Here is a 14306-nt window from a genome sequence, read left to right as displayed (position 1 = left end):
CTTTGTGTCTTATTTATTTTCTCCGTCTCTCATCCCACCCGACTTGAAATACCCACAGGTGTGGAGGGGCAGGCCATCCCTTCATCTGGTGCCCAACGTGGGGCCCTTCTCTAGGGTGAAGGTACCCTAAGAACGTGAGCATTGAGGACAGCCGACGACAGATTCCCGAGTACGTCCACAGTCAGCCTTGAGGTAAGCTTGTGCGCTCGGAGGAATCCAGGGTAACAATGGGGCAAACTGAAAGTAAATATGCTTCTTATCCCAGCTTCATTAAAATTCTCTTAAGAAGAGGGGGAGTTAAAGCTTCTACAGAAAATCTAGTTACGCTATTTCAAACAATAGAACAATTCCGCCCATGGTTTCCAGAACAGGAAACTTTAGATTTAAAAGATTGGGAAAAAATTGGCAAAGAACTAAAACAAGCAACTAGGGAAGGTAAGATCATCCCACTTACAGCATGGAATGATTGGGCCATTATAAAACAACTTTAGAACAATTTCAAATAGAAGAAGACGGCGTTTCAGTCTTTGATGCCCCTGAAAGCTGTGTAATAGATTGTGAAGAAGAGGCAGGAACAGACTTTAAGAAAGGAATGGAAAGTACACATTGTAAAAATGCAGTAGAGCCTGTAATGGTTCGGTCAATGCAAAATGTTGACTATAATCAATTACAGGAGTAATGTATCCTGAATCATCAAAATTGGGGGAAGGAGGTCCAGAATTATTTGGGCCATCAGAGTTTAGACCAAGATGGCCACCAACCCCTTCTCCCGCGGTTCAGATGCCTGTGATGTCACAATCTCAAATGCCAATCCAGGCACAGTGTCCGCAATATCAGCCAGTAGAAAATAAAACCCAACCATCGGTAGTTTATCAACACCAGCCGCCAGCCGAATTTCAGTATCGGCCGACTCCAGAGGTTCAGTATGGATCTCAGGCAGTGCGTCCTGTGCCAAATAGCAAGGCACTATAGCAACAACCCACGGCGATGGAGTTTCATCTTACAGTACCACCTAGTGGACAAGATAGTGCACTGCATGAGACCATTGCTACAGCCAGAAAACAGGGAGAACTTGGGGCATGGCAATATCTGGTAATGTTACAACCGATGCCGGCCGGGAAAGGGAGTCAAGCAGGAGCGTCTGTCTGAACTGAGACCAGATATGAATCTTTCACCACAAAAATGTTAAAAGATATGAAGGAAGGAGTTAAACAATATGGACCTAACTCTCCTTATATGAGAACATTATTAGATTCCATTGCTCATGGAAATAGACTTATTCCTTATAATTGGGAAATTTTGGCTAAATCTTCCCTTTCACCCTCTCAGTATCTACAGTTTAAAACCTGGTGGATTGATGGGGTACATGAACAGGTATGAAAAAATCAGGCTACTAATCCTGTTGCTTATATAGATGCAGACCAATTACTAGGAACAGGTCCAAATTGGGGCACTATTAACCAACAATCAGTAATGCAAAATGAGGCTACTGAACAACTAAGGGCTATTTGCCTCAGGGCCTGGGAAAAGATTCAGGACCCAGGAACCTCCTGCTCTGCTTTTAGTTCAATCAGACAAGGCTCTAAAGATCCGTATCCAGACTTTGTGGCAAGGTTGCAAGATGCAGCTCAAAAATCCATTGCAGATAATAACGCCCGAAAAGTTATTGTAGAAATAATAGCTTATCAAAATGCAAATCCAGAATGTCAATCGGCCATAAAGCCATTAAGAGGAAAGGTTTCAGCAGGAGTTGATGTAATTACAGAATATGTGAAGGCTTGTGATGGGATTGGAGGAGCTATGGGTAAGGCAATGTTATTGGCTCAAGCAATTACAGGGGTTGCTTTAGGAGGACAAGTTAAAACATCTGGGGGAAAATGTTATAATTGTGGTCAAATCGGACATCTAAAAAAGAATTGCCCAGGCTTAAATAAACAGAGAAAAAAAAAAAAAAAAAGAGCCACCTGGCCTGTGTCCAAGATGTGGAAAAGGAAAACATTGGGCTAAGAAATGTCGTTCTAAATTTGATAAAATTGGACAGCCATTGTCAGGAAATGGGAAGAGGGGCCAGCCCCAGGCCCCGCAACAAAGTGGGGCATTCCCGATTCAGCCATTTGTTCCTCAGGGTTTTCAGGGACAACAACCCCCACAGTAAATACCACCATTTCAGGAAATCAGCCAATTACAACAATACAACAATTATCCCCTGCCACAGCAGGCAGCGCTGCAGTAGATTTATGTTCTACTCAAATGATTTCTTTACTCCCTGGAGAGCCCCCGCAAAAGATTCCTACTGGGGTATATGGCCCACTGCCAGAAGGGATGGTAGGCCTTATTTTAGGAAGATCTAGTCTAAATTTGAAAGGAGTTCAAATTTATACTGGGGTAATTGACTCAGATTATAAAGGGGAAATTCAGTTAGTGATCAGCTCTACTGTTCCCTGGAGTGCCAATCCAGGTGATAGAATTGCTCAATTACTGCTCTTGCCTTATATTAAAATTGGGGATAGCAAAACAGAAAGAACAGGAGGGTTTGGAAGTACAAACACTGCTGGAAAATCTGTTTATTGGGCTAGTCAGCTCTCAGAGAATAGACCTGTGTGTACAGTTACTATTCAGGGAAAACAGTTTGAAGGATTAGTGGATACTGGGGCTGATGTTTCTCTCATTGCCTTAAATCAATGGCCAAAAAATCGGCCTAAACAAAAGCCTGTTACAGGACTAGTTGGTGTGGGCACTGCCTCAGAAGTGTATCAAAGTGCCAGGATTTTACATCGTCTAGGACTTGATAATCAAGAGAGTACAGTTCAGCCTATGATTACTTCTATTCCAATTAATTTATGGGGCCAAGACTTATTAGAACAGTGGCATGCAGAGATTACTATTCCAGTCTCTCTATACAGCCCCACGAGTCAAAAAATCATGACTAAAATGGGATATCTCCCTGGCAAAGGACTAGGGAAAAATGGAGAAGACATTAAAGTTCCAATTGAGGCTAAGGGAAATTCAGAAAGAAAAGGACTAGGGTATCCTTTTTAAGGGCGGCCACTGTAGAGCCTCCAAAACCCATTCCATCAACTTGGAAAACAGAAAAGCCTATAAGGGTAAATCAGTGGCCACTACCAAAACAAAAGCTGGAAGCCTTACACTTATTGGCAAAAGAACAATTGGAAAAGGGACATATTGAGCCTTCGTTTTCGCCTTGGAATTCTCCTGTGTTTGTAATTCAGAAAAAATCAGGCAGATGACGCATGCTAACTGATTTAAGAGCTGCTAATGCAGTAATTCAACCCATGGGGCCTCTCCAACTTGGGCTGCCCTCTCCAGCCATGATCCCCAAATATTGGCCTTTAATTATAATTGATCTGAAGGATTGCTTTTTTACCATTCCTCTGGCAAAACAGGATTTTGAAAAATTTGCTTTTACTATACCAGCCATAAATAATAAAGAACCAGCCACCAGATTTCATTGGAAAGTGTTGCCTCAGGGAATGCTTAATAGTCCAACTATTTGTCAGACTTTTGTAGCTCAAGTTCTTCAACCAGTTAGAGACAAGTTTTCAGACTGTTATATCATTCATTATGTTGATGATATTTTGTGTGCTGCAGAAATAAGAGACAAATTAATTGACTGTTACACATTTCTGCAGACAGAGGTTGCAAACGCAGGCCTGACAATAGCATCTGATAAGATTCAGACCTCCACTCCTTTTCATTATTTGGGAATGCAGGTAGAGGAGAGAAAAATTAAATCACAAAAAGTAGAAGTAAGAAAAGACACATTAAGAACATTAAATGACTTTCAAAAATTGCTAGGAGATATTAATTGGATTTGGCCAACTCTAGGCATCCGTACTTATGCCATGTCAACTTTGTTCTCTATCTTGAGAGGGGATCCAGACTTAAATAGTAAAAGAACATTAACTCCAGGGGCAACTAAAGAAATTGAATTAGTTGAAGAAAAAATTCAGTCAGCACAAGTAAATAGATCACTTAGCCCCACTCCAACTTTTAATTTTTGCTACTGCACATTCTCCAACAGGCATTATTGTTCAAAATACAGATCTAGTGGAGTGGTCATTCCTTCCTCACAGTACAGTTAAGACTTTTACATTGTACTTAGATCAAATGGGTACATTAATTGGTCAGGCAAGACTACGAATAGTAAAATTGTGTGGAAATGACCCATATAAAATCATTGTTCCTTTAAATAAGGAATAGGTTAGACAAGCCTTTATCATTTCTGGTGCATGGAAGATTAGTATTGCTGATTTTGTGGCAATTATTGACAATCATTACCCAAAAGCAAAAATCTTCCAGTTTTTGAAATTGACTACTTGGATTTTACCTAAAATTACCAGACAAAAACCTCCAGGAAATGCTCTGACGGTGTTTACTGATGGTTCCAGCAATGGAAAAGCGGCTTACACTGGGCCAAAAGAACGAGTCACTGAAACTCAATATCACTCAGCTCAAAGAGCAGAATTGGTTGCTGTCATTTCAGTGTTACAAGATTTTAATCAGCCTATTAACATTGTTTCAGATTCTGCATATGTAGTACAGGCTACAAAGGATGTTGAGACAGCCCTAATCAAATATAGTGTGGATGATCAGTTAAATCAGCTGTTTAAATTGTTACAACAGACTGTAAGAAAAAGAAGTTTCCCATTTTATATTACTCATATTCGAGCACATACTAATGTACCAGGGACTTTAACTAAGGCAAATGAACAAGCTGACTTGCTAGTATCATCTGCCTTCATGGAAGCACAAGAACTTCAGGCCCTGACTCATGTAAATGCAACAGGATTAAAAAACAAATTTGATATCACATGGAAACAAGCAAAAAATATTGTACAACATTGTGCTCAGTGTCAAGTCTTACACCTGCCCACTCAAGAGGCAGGAGTTAATCCTAGAGGTTTATGTCCTGACGCATTATGGCAAATGGACGTCACACATGTACCTTCATTTGGAAAACTGTCATTTGTCCATGTGACAGTTGATACTTATTCACATTTCATATGGGCAACCTGCCAGACAGGAGAAAGTACTTCCCATGTTAAAAGACATTTATTATCTTGTTTTGCAGTCATGGGAGTTCCAGAAAAAATTAAAACAGATAATAGGCCAGGATACTGTAGTAAAGCATTTCAAAAATTCTTAAATCAGTAGAAAATTACACATACAACAGGAATCCTTTATAATTCCCAAGGACAGGCCATAATTGAAAGAACTAATAGAACACTCAAAGCTCAATTGGTTAAACAAAAAAAGGAAAAAGACAGTAAGGAGTATAACACTCCCCAGATGCAACTTAATCTAGCACGATATACTTTAAATGTTTTAAATATATATAGAAATCAGATCACTACTTCTGCAGAATAACATTTTACTGGTAAAAAGAACAGCCCACATGAGGGAAAACTGATTTGGTGGAAAGACAACAAAAACAAAACTTGGGAAATAGGTAAGGTGATGACATGGGGGAGAGATTTTGCTTGCGTTTCACCAGGAGAAAATCAGCTTCCTGTTTGGGTACCCACTAGACATTTGAAGTTCTACAATGAACCCATCAGAGATGCAAGGGAAGGCACCTCCGCAGAGACAGAGAACCCGCAATCAAACATCATTGACTCGCAGGGTGAACAAAATGGTGATATCAGAAGAACAGATGAAGTTGCCATCCACCAAGAAAGCGGGGCCGCCGACCTGGGCCCAGCTAAAGAAGCTGACACAGTTAGCTGAAAAAAGCCTGGAAAACACAAGGGTAACACAAACTCCAGAGAATAAGCTGCTTGCAGCTTTAATGATTGTATCAACGGTGGTAAGTCTCCCTATGTCTGCAGGAGCCGCTACAGCTAACTATACTTACTGGGCCTATGTGCCTTTCCCACCCTTAATTCGGGCAGTCACTTGGATAGATAATCCTATTGAAGTATATGTTAATAACAGTGCATGGGTTCCAGGCCCCACAGATGACCGTGGCCCTGCCCAATCTGAAGAAGAAGAAATGATGATAAACATTTCCATTGGGTATCATTATCCTTCTATTTGCCTGGGAAAAGCACCAGGATGCTTAATGCCTACAATCCAAAATTGGTTGGTAGAAGAACCTACTGTCAGTGCCACCAGTAAATTTACTTATCATATGATAAGTGGAATGTCACTCGGGTCACAAATGAATAATTTACAGAATTCTTCCTATCAAAGATCATTAAAATTTAGGCCTAAATGGAAACCATGTCAGAAGGAAATTCCAGAAGAATCAAAAGACCCAGAAGTCTTAGTTTGGGAAGAATGTGTGGCCGATACTGCAGTGGTACTACAAAACAATAAATTCAGAATTATTATAGACTGGGCCCCTCGAGGCCAATTATATTATGACTGTATGGGCCAGACCCACTCATGTTCACAGGCTCCATCTGTCTGGCCCACTAATCTGGCCTACGATGGTGATTTAACTAAAAGGCTAGACCAGGTTTATAGAAGGCTAGAATCACCCTATCCATGGAAATGGGGTGAAAAGGGGATTCCATCACCCCGACCAAAGTTAGTTAGTCCTGTTGTTGGTCCTGAACACCCAGAATTATGGAAGCTCACTGTGGCCTCATACCACATTAGAATTTGGTCTGGAAATCAAGTTATGGGAACAAGAAATCATAAGCCATATTATACTATTAACCTAAATTCCAATCTGACAATTCCTTTGCAAAGTTGTGTAAAACCCCCTTATATGCTAGTTGTAGGAAACATAGCTATTAAACCAGATTCCCAAACTATAACCTGTGAAAATTGTAGCTTGTTTACTTGCATTGATTCAACTTTTGACTGACAGCATGGTATTCTGTTAGTAAGGGCAAGAGAAGGCGTGTGGATCCCTGTGTCCATGGATCGACCGTGGGAGGCTTCTCCATCCGTAGATATCTTAACAGAAGTAGTAAAAGGAGTTCTAACTAGATCTAAAAGATTCATTTTTACTCTGATTGCAGTGATTATGGGTCTTATTGCAGTCACAGCTACTGCTGCGGCTGCTGGAATTGCTTTACACTCCTCTGTTCAAACTGCAGAATATGTGAATAACTGGCAAAAGAATTCCTCAAAATTGTGGAATTCTCAGACTCAGATCAAAAATTGGCAAATCAAATTAATGATCTTAGACAAACTGTTATTTGGATGAGAGATAGGCTCATGAGCTTGGAATATCTTTTTCAGTTACAGTGTGACTGGAATACGTCAGATTTTTGTATTAGACCTCGAGCCTATAATGAATCTGAACATCACTGGGACATGGTTAGACGCCATCTACAAGGAAGAGAAGATAATCTTACCTTAGATGTTTCTAAATTGAAAGAACAAATTTTTGAAACATCAAAAGCCCAGTTAAATCTGGTGCCAGAAACTGAGGCAATGGTAAAAGCTGTTGATAGCCTCACAAATCTTAACCCTATCACTTGGGTTAAAACCATTGGAAATTCCACTATTGCAAATTTTGTATTAATTCTTGTATGTCTGTCCTCTCTATTGTTAGTCTACAGAGGTATATCCAGCAGCTCCGGAGAGACAGCGACCAGTGAGAATGGGCCATGATGACGATGGCGGTTTTGTCAAAAAGAAAAGGGGGAAATGCAGGGAAAAGAAAGAGAGATAAGACTGTCACTGTGTCTATGTAGAAAGGGAAGACATAAGAGTCTCCATTTTGAAAAAGACCTGTACTTTAAACAATTGCTTTGCTTAGATATTGTTAATTTGTAGCCTTGCCCCAGCCACTTTGCTCCAGCCACTTTGACCCAACTTGAAGCTCACAAAAACATGTGTTGTATAAAATCAAGGTTTAAGGGATCTAGGGCTGTGCAGGAAGTGCCTTGTTAACAAAATGTTTACAAGCAGTATACTTGGTAAAAGTCATCGCCATTCTGTAGTCTCAACAAACCAAGGGCACAATGTACTGTGGAAAGCCACAGGGACCTCTGCCCTTGAGAGCAGGGTATTGTCCAAGGTTTTTCCCCATGTGATAGTCTGAAATATGGCCTCATGGGATGAGAAAGACCTGACTGTCCCCCAGCCCGATACCCGTAAAGGGTCTGTGCTGAGGTGGATTAGTAAAAGAGGAAAGCCTCTTGCAGCTGAGATGGAGGAAGGCCACTGTCTCCTGCTTGCCCCTGGGAACTGAATGTCTCGCTGTAAAGCCCGATTGTACATTTGTTCAACTCTGAGATAGGAGAAAAGCTGCCCTGTGGCGGGAGGTGAGACATGTTTGCAGCAATGCTGCCATGTTATTCTTTACTCCACTGAGATGTTTGGGTGGAGAGAAACATAAATCTGGCCTACATGCACGTCCAGGCACAGTACCTTCCCTTGAACTTAATTATGATATAGATTCCTTTGCTCACATATTTCTTGTTGATCTTCTCCTTATTATCACCCTGCTCTCATACTACATTTCTTTTTGCTGAAATAATGAAAATCGTAATCAATAAAAACTGAGGGAACTCAGAGGCCGGTGCCAGTGCACGTCCTTTGTGTGCTGAGTGCCTGTCCCCTGGAACCACTGTTGTTTCTCTATACTTTGACTCTGTGTCTTATTTCTTTTCCCCGTCTCTCATCCCACCTGACTAGAAATACCCACAGGGGTGGAGGGGCAGGCCACCCCTTCAATTTGGTGACACATAGCCTGTGTCCTCAAAGAACACTGACACCCCGGTAACATCCATTCGAAGAGTTTCTCCGTACCTCCCCTCCTTTATCCCCAAGGTCACTGGGTCAGAGCTCACGGAGTCATTCACAACATGATGTTTAACAGCGAGACGCTCTGGAATTACTCCTTCAAGACGACTCAGAAGAAGACCCAGTGCTGAGACAATTGTGTTCTCTCTCTCTCTGGATCACCGCCCAGAGACAAGGACTGCCAGAGACCCTGGCTTCCACAGCTGCTGCCTCTCATTCCTGCACCTGTGGGATGAGAGTTCGAAGCTGTGTGACCTTGACCAAGTTACTTACCCTCTCTAAGCATATGTTTCCCTAAATGTGAAACAGAGATGATGGTGATGTGTTTATTTCATAGATTTGATAGAAGGATTAAATGAGAGATGCATCAAAAGCAGTAGGCACAGGGTCAATGCTCAGTGAGCTTTCTCTTTTCCTATCAATAGACAGGTCTCCATGAGGACAGAAACTGGCTTCATCTCGACTGTAGCGTCAGGGTTGGCCACAGTGTCTGCACCCAGCAGGACTTCAGTAAATATCTGTTTATACACTAACCACAGACTTAGGCATAAAAGCCCTTTGGAATAAAGTTGATCATTTCATGCACCTTCAGACTATGAAGAGCAGTGATGACAACTTTAGCTTGAGAGGCTCTCAGTGCCCATTCATCACCGCTGTGTAAAGGCAGAAACCAGAGCTGTGTGTTTAACTCCCAGGCCCAAAATCTGTTGGCCTTGCTTTATCACTATGAGCTTCCAATGCCATCCCTTTAGAATGGGGCCTCTCTCTTCTTCCCCAAGGCACCAGCCTTCACCCCAGACCTCTCCTTATTAGCTGGTGCCTCCTCTCTGTACTCTGAGCCCATGCTGTGCTCGTCAGATAGCAACATGGGAGAATACAACATCCCAGAATGCAGGCTGCAGAGTTAGATCCCCAGAACAGGATCTCAGCCGGCTCCATCCTTCCTCAGCTGGGCAACCATGGCCATTGACTTGCTCTCTGTGCCTCAGTTGCTCCATCTATGAAATGAAGATTGTCATAGTCCCTGCTTCAAAGAGTCACTGGGAGGATTAACTGAGAAAATGCAGGGAAGGTGCTTGGAAATAAATGCTCAAAAAAATTCCATGTGGCCAGGCACGGTGTCTCACGCCTGTAATCCCAGCACTTTGGGAGACTGAGGCAGGTGGATCGGTTGAGGTCAGGAATTCAAGACCAGCATTGTCAACATGGCAAAACCCCGACTCTACTAAAAACACAAAAATTAGCCAGGCATGGTGGCAGGCACCTGTAATTCCAGCTACTTGGGAGGCTGAGGCATAAGAATCTCTTGAACCTGGGAGGCAGAGGTTGCAGTGAGCCGAGATGGTGCCACTGCACTCCAGCATGGGCAACAAGAGTGAAACTCTGTCTCAAAAAAAAAAAAAAAAAAGGCCATCATTCTTATTAATGGAGGCCAAATCATCTCAGCGCTTCTTTGGCTGATCAGTACCCTCCAAGCCAGTGTTATCCAATAGACCAGAGGTCCCCATCCCCCAGACCACAGACCAGTAGCGGTCTGTGGCCTGTTAGGAACTGGGCTGCACAGAAGGAGGTGAGCAGTGGGCTAGTGAGTGAAGCTTCATCTGTATTTACAGCAGCTCCTCATGGCTAGCGTTACTGCCTGAGCTCTGTCTCCTGTCCGATCAGCAGTGGCATTAGATTCTGATAGGAGCACCAACCCTATTGTAAACTGCATGTGGAAGGGATCTAGGTTGTGTGCTCCTTATGAGAATCTAATGCCTGATGATCTGTCACTGTTTCCCACCACCTAGAGATGGAATTATCCAGTTGCAGGAAAACAAGTGCAGGGCTCCCACTGATTCTACATTGTGGTGAGTTGTATAATGATTTCATTATATATTATAATGTTAATAACAATAGAAATAAAGTACACAATAAATGTAATGCACTTGAATCATCCTGAACTTTCCCCCCACAAATACATGGAAACTGGTCCTTGGTGCTAAAAAAAATTGGGGACCACTGCACTAGATTATTCAGTCACTGTCCAATCAAACATTCTGCAATGGCAGGCTTGCTCTACTCTGCACTGTCCAACATGGGAGCTGCTAGCCACCCACATGGGCTGTCGAGCCCTTGAAATGTGGCTAGTGAGAATGAAGAGCTGAAATTTCAATTTTCTCTTAATTTTTTGTTTTTTTTTTTTGAGACAGAGTCTCACTCTGTCCTCCAGGCTGGAATGTAGTGGTGCAATCTCATCTCACTGCAACCTCCATCTCCCGGGTTCAAGCAGTTCTCCTGCCTCAGCCTCCTGAGTAGCCAGAATTACAGGAACGCGCCATCATGCCCGGCTAATTTTTGTATTTTTGTAGAGACGAGATTTCACCATGTTGGCCAGGCTGATCTTGAACGCCTGACCTCAGGTGATCTGCCCAACTTGGCCTCCCAAAATGCTGGGATTACAGGTGTGAGCCAACATGCCCGGCCTTAATTCATTTCTAAATCACAAAATCTAAACAACAAGTGGCTAGGAGCTACCATAGTGTACAAGGCAGCTGTAGAATCACAGGAAATTGTCAATGACCCTGTCCTGCTTCAAGTTTACTTTTCCCCCTCATGGTGAGACTCTAGATTCTTTTCTCTTCTCTCACATTTTTTAGACTTTTAGGATTAGACCATGAAAATAAGTTCTGTCCTTCCAAGAAAATAACGTTCATAACAATTACTGTATACCAGGATGATTTCAGTGCTTTACATGTATTAATTTACAACTACTCTGAGGCAGGAGCTGTGATTATGCCCATTTAACAGATGACAAAACTGAGGCACAAAGCAGTGCTGGAACTTCTCAAAGTCACACAGGTAGCAGGAAGCAGAGCTCGGATTTGAACTCACTTTGGGTTCAGCAACTCACAGCTCTCATCTATGACATAATATTACTTCTATGGTCAAAACACTTAGATCTGGATTTCACAGGAATCTTGTGCTTGCCTGGCTGCTAGGGAGGTTTTCATCATCTTCATTATCTCACAGTTCAAAACCCAGGGCCTCCATGCTCTTGCTATGGTGGCCGTTCACTGGCAGGAGGCTTCTGGGAAGGTTCTCCTTTTCTGTCATTTTTCTTATTCGTGGTTTTTTGTCTCGTTGGTGTTTATCTGCAGAACTTTGTTTCCTTCTGCTCAATTCATAATCAGAGTGCTTTTCCTCCTGGCTGAATTCATAAGTGTTTGTGCAAAAAGAGGTTGGCGCAGAGCCAGGTGACTGACGACACCCAGCTCATCTGGCAAGTGGATATCAAATTGTTGTATCTCGTTCTGCCATTCACAGCTCCTGCCGTGGGGCTGAGTCATCTGCCAGCTCTCCAAGGAGCTGGTGGGAAACCACTGCAATCAGAGCGAACCCACGGCCCGGGTGAGCCCGCCTTGGCACAGCACTCCAGCTGACCCCCAGTGCCTTTTGGGAACACATCTGCATTGCCAGGCAGGGCTGTGGGAGGGCCGCCTGCCTCCTGTCCATCACAGAGAAAACCTACCCTTGTCCCGCGTCCCTTCCAGGCAGCCTGTGTGGGGATTGCTGCATTCACCTTTAATATGGCTAAAATGTTTTCCTTCAATGACAGTAATGCTGCCAGAACCCATCAAGACACACAGGAACTGATGTGCCTTGGCAGATGATGCTGGAAAGATGGGATTCCCGGCAGCCTTTTCATCTGTTGCTCACAGCCCACGAGCATCTCCACCGTCCAGCAGGTCAGGGCACGGTCTCTCTCTCTCTCTCTCATGGTCTCTTTCTCACGGTCTGGGCAGAAAGAGAGAGAGTCCATCTGGAGCAGACTCGGATTTTAAATGAGTGTCCCCAATAATTTAACATGATTGATGGCTGAGGTATTTCACCAAGTTCAGGAGTCCCAGTTCTCAGAGAGAGGCAGCCAGCCATGACTGTAAGACCTGGGCAAACCGTACAAACCAGACAGCAGGTCTCACCCCTCACCAGAGAGCTCCAGAGTATCAAAGAGTGAAACAGCAGAGGGATGGTCTGGGTGGGGTCATCGTGGCTGGCAAGGGTCTGTGACAGCACCTTGTTAGGCTACCCCCAAGAGGAAATTTGGAGAGAGGGTGGGAGGGCAGCTCTCAGTGCAAGTTAAGTCTCCTGGAAAGTAACTTCCAAACTTTGGAGGATTGTGAGCAAGATGGGACCAGCAACTTCTACCTAAAAGGATGTTAGTAGCAAGATAACTCATCCTAATATTGGTCTAAGCTAGGTCTTTATTATGCATCATAAAGGTTCTGAGAATAACAATGTAACCTCCAAAAGGGCTGCGGGCTTTGAGGAATCTCAGGCAACTCGCTTCCTTCTGCTCAGTGACTCCCCTGGAGCACAGCAAAGCAAGGAAACACTTAGAGCCAAGCTTGAGTTCGAATTTCAAATACAGGGAGTCCATCTCTTTCTACCCAATTGTTCCCTAGAATCAGTAACTAAGTCCTACCCCTTAACGGCAAGTACTTCCTACCAAAGCACAAGAGCGATGGGCTGTCCATGATCCTCCCCCAAACATGTGCACCTTGTGACATAAATTCAGTCACCCAAAGAGACCACACAAAATGCAAAACCAAAGTGGAGACTTTCCTTGAATTATAGGTTCCAAAGAGTTTTGGACCCTCTACAAAACCCAAGAGTTAGGAATTGCCTGTAAGAAGCACCAGCCCTTGTTTTAAAGAGGCAATTTAGGAATAAGAGCCATGCTGATGCCACACTACGCTAAGGGAGAATAATGAACCTAATAAAACTAGCGATTTCCCAACTGCTTTTGCTGCTGGAAACACTGATTATTTTATATATATATTATATATTATATTTAATATATATAATATAATAATCTGAACACTTAATTGGATGCAAAAGAATGGGTATTTACTATATATATGTTATATAATATATAATATATATTATATATAATATATATAGTATATATATATATAATATATATTATATATATATAATATTATATAGTATATATATAATATTATATATAATATATAATATATAATATATATCATATAATATATAATATAATATATATTATATAACATATATATATAGTAAATACCCATTCTTTTGCATCCAATTAAGTGTTCAGATTATTTCTCAGAAGTATTTGTGGAAAATAGCACTTCTGATAATCAAGTGTCCCAAATAAACAGAGTCAAGTGTGGTGTGGTACATGTGTGAGTGTGTGTGTGAGTGTGTGTGAGTGTGTGAGTGTGTGAGTGTGTGTGAGTGTGTGTGAGTGTGTGAGTGTGTGTGAGTGTGTGAGTGTGTGTGAGTGAGTGTGAGTGTGAGTGAGTGTGTGTGAGTGTGTGTCAGTGTGAGTGTGTGTGTGAGTGAGTGTGTGTGAGTGTGTGTGAGTGAGTGTGTGTGTGAGTGTGAGTGTGTGTGTGAGTGTGTGTGTGTGTGCACACGTGTTTTTCTGGAGCTCGTTTTATGGAGATCCCACATAGCTCCCCAAATTCCTATGAGACCAAATAAGAAAAATCACAGTTTCCTAAGACTACAGCTAGGAATATCTTTGGAAAAGGTGTGTATTGAGAACACAGCATATG

General features: G+C 42.5%; 1 pseudogene; it reads left to right on the top strand.

Moving 5' to 3' along the window:
* The first annotated feature begins 846 nt into the window (after window positions 1–846).
* On the top strand, window positions 847–6815 carry LOC129397560 (endogenous retrovirus group K member 5 Env polyprotein-like; annotated as a pseudogene).
* The last annotated feature ends 7491 nt before the right edge of the window (window positions 6816–14306 follow it).

The sequence above is a fragment of the Pan paniscus genome, chromosome 3, assembly GCF_029289425.2.
Source record: "Pan paniscus chromosome 3, NHGRI_mPanPan1-v2.0_pri, whole genome shotgun sequence".
Taxonomy (NCBI): Eukaryota; Metazoa; Chordata; class Mammalia; order Primates; family Hominidae; genus Pan; species Pan paniscus.
The sequence above is the reverse complement of the archived record's forward strand: the minus strand, read 5'-3'. Positions and strand labels throughout refer to the sequence as shown.